The 2,500-nt window shown below is 47.6% G+C and overlaps 1 protein-coding gene across 4 annotated transcripts in view; it reads left to right on the top strand.

Moving 5' to 3' along the window:
- LOC143288077 (uncharacterized) overlaps nucleotides 1–2,500 on the top strand; it is a 322,115-nt gene that overhangs the window by 34,060 nt on the left and 285,555 nt on the right. The gene's annotated exons all lie outside the window — the stretch shown is intronic.

Genomic DNA, 2,500 nt, shown 5'->3' with positions numbered 1-2,500 from the left:
GTGTGTGTGTGTGTGTGTGTGTGTGTGTGTGTGTGTGTGTGTGTGTGTGTGTGTGTGTGAATAGAATAGAATAGAATAGAATAATTTTTATTGTCATAAAACCTTAAAGTTTATAAGACACAATGAAACATAAAACATGAGCATATTAAGAAGAGAAACATTCATGAACAAATTTCGCCAGCCTTGGCTGTATTTCTGTTAGAAGGATCAATTCACTAGGCTTTGCATTTGTGTGTGTGTGTGTGTGTGTGTGTGTGTGTGTGTGTGTGTGTGTGTGTGTGTGTGTGTGTGTGTGTGTGTGTGTGTGTGTGTGTGTGTGTATCTGTCTGTCTGTCTGTCTGTGTTCTGTTTGCCTGTGTGTGTCTTTGTCTTATTGTCCATTTCCCTCCTCTCTTCTTGTCTATCACATTTCCACCTGCCTCTCTGTCTCTGCCTCTCTGTCTGTCTGTCTGTCTGTCTCTCTCTCTCTCTCTCTCTGTCTCTGCCTCTGCCTCTCTGTCTCTGTCTCTCTCTGTCTCTGCCTCTGCCTCTCTGTCTCTCTCTGTCTGTCTGTCTCTCTCCCTCTTTCTTCTTGTCTATCACATTTCCACCTGCCTCTTTGTCTCTGTCTCTCTGTCTCTGTCTGTCTCTGTCTCTGCCTCCCTGTCTCTGTCTGTCTCTGTCTCTGCCTCCCTGTCTCTGTCTGTCTCTGTCTGTCTGTCTCTCTCCCTCTTTCTTCTTGTCTATCACATTTCCACCTGCCTCTGTCTCTGTCTCTCTCTCTCTCTGTGTCTCTGTCTCTTCCCCCCCCTCTCTCTCTCTCTGTCTCTGTCTCTCTCTGTCTCTGTCTCTCCCTCTCTCTTCTTGTCTATCACATTTCCACCTGCCTCTCTGTCTCTGTCTCTCTCTCTGTGTCTCTGTCTCTTCCCCTCTCTCTCTCTCTCTGTCTCTGCCTCTGTCTCTCTCTCTTCTTTATTTCCCATTCTCTTCTGCCTCTCTGTATCCCCCCCCCCCCTCTCTCTCTATCTATCTATCTTCTTTCTCATTTTCTCCTCTCTCTCCCTCTCTCTTCTTTTCTTTCTCATTCCCACCTGCCTCTCTGTCTCTGCCTCTCTCTCTTCTTTATTTCCCATTCTCTTCTGCCTCTCTGTACCCCCCCCTCTCTCTATCTATCTATCTTCTTTCTCATTCTCTCCTCTCTCTCCCACTCCCTCTACCATTCTCCCCTGACTCTCTCTCTCTCTCTGTCTTTCCATCTCTCTCTCTCCCGTTCCCTCTACCATTCTCTCCTGCCTCTCTCACTTCTCTCCATCTCCCCCCTCTCTCTCTCTTCCCCCTCTCTCTCTCTTCTTTTCTTTCTCATTCTCTCCTGCCTCTCTCTCTCTCTGTCTTTCCCCCTCTCTCTCTCTCCCGTTCCCTCTACCATCCTCTCCTGCCTCTCTCACTTCTCCCCATCTCTCTCCCCTCTCTCTCTCTCTTCCCCCCTCTCTCTCTCTTCTTTTCTTTCTCATTCTCTCCTGCCTCTCTCTCTCTCTCTCTGTCTTTCCCTCTCTCTCTCTCTCTCCCATCCACCCCACCGACCCACACACCCGCATAACGCCACACAAAACAAATACTATCAAATAAAGATTGTTTTTCCCCCGTGTGACAGGTGATTTATCTCGTGTTTCGCTCTAATCTGTGTCAGTTCCCTGCTGGTTTGGAATCCGCTAACGTGTGATAAACAAAAGTTAGGAGAGAGAGAGAGAGAGAGACAGACAGACAGACAGACAGACAGACAGAGACAGAGACAGACAGAGTGACAGACAGTCAGAGAGATACACACACAGAGAGACACAGAGTGACAGACAGACGGACAGACAGACAGACAGACGGACAGACACACACACACACACACACACACACACACACACACACACACACACACACACACACACACACACACACACACACACACAGAGTGACAGACAGACAGAGAGAGAGGGACAGAGAGAGACAGACAGACGGACAGACAGAGAGAGAGAGACAGAGACATAGACAGACAGAGACAGAGACAGATAGGCAGAGAGAAAGGAGATATATGTCTGCCTCGTTCAAAAAAACAACCACCAAAAACCCCCCACAAAAACAAGCCAAAGGCTAATGTAGGTTAACAACCGCTTTACACCAAGCTGAAACTTCAGTTTCAGTTTCAGTTTCAGTTTTCAATGTTATCTCTTTCTCCGTCTCTCTGTCTGTCTGTCTCTGTCTGTCTGTCTGTCTGTCTGTCTGTCTGTAACAAACGGAGACAGAGAGAGTCAAGACCACGCATACACCACTGAACGGCACAGTTTCAGTTTCAGTTTCAGTTTCAGCAGCTCAAGGAGGCGTCACTGCGTTCGGACAAATCCATATACGCTACACCACATCTGCCAAGCAGATGCCTGACCAGCAGCGTAACCCAACGCGCTTAGTCAGGCCTTGAGAAAAACAAAAACAAAAAAAACCAAAAAAACCGGCACAGAACAAGGCCAATGACTAT

This window comes from Babylonia areolata, chromosome 12, assembly GCF_041734735.1.
Source record: "Babylonia areolata isolate BAREFJ2019XMU chromosome 12, ASM4173473v1, whole genome shotgun sequence".
Taxonomy (NCBI): Eukaryota; Metazoa; Mollusca; class Gastropoda; order Neogastropoda; family Buccinidae; genus Babylonia; species Babylonia areolata.
Note: the sequence above shows the minus strand (reverse complement) of the source record. Positions and strands in the feature narration are given on the sequence as shown.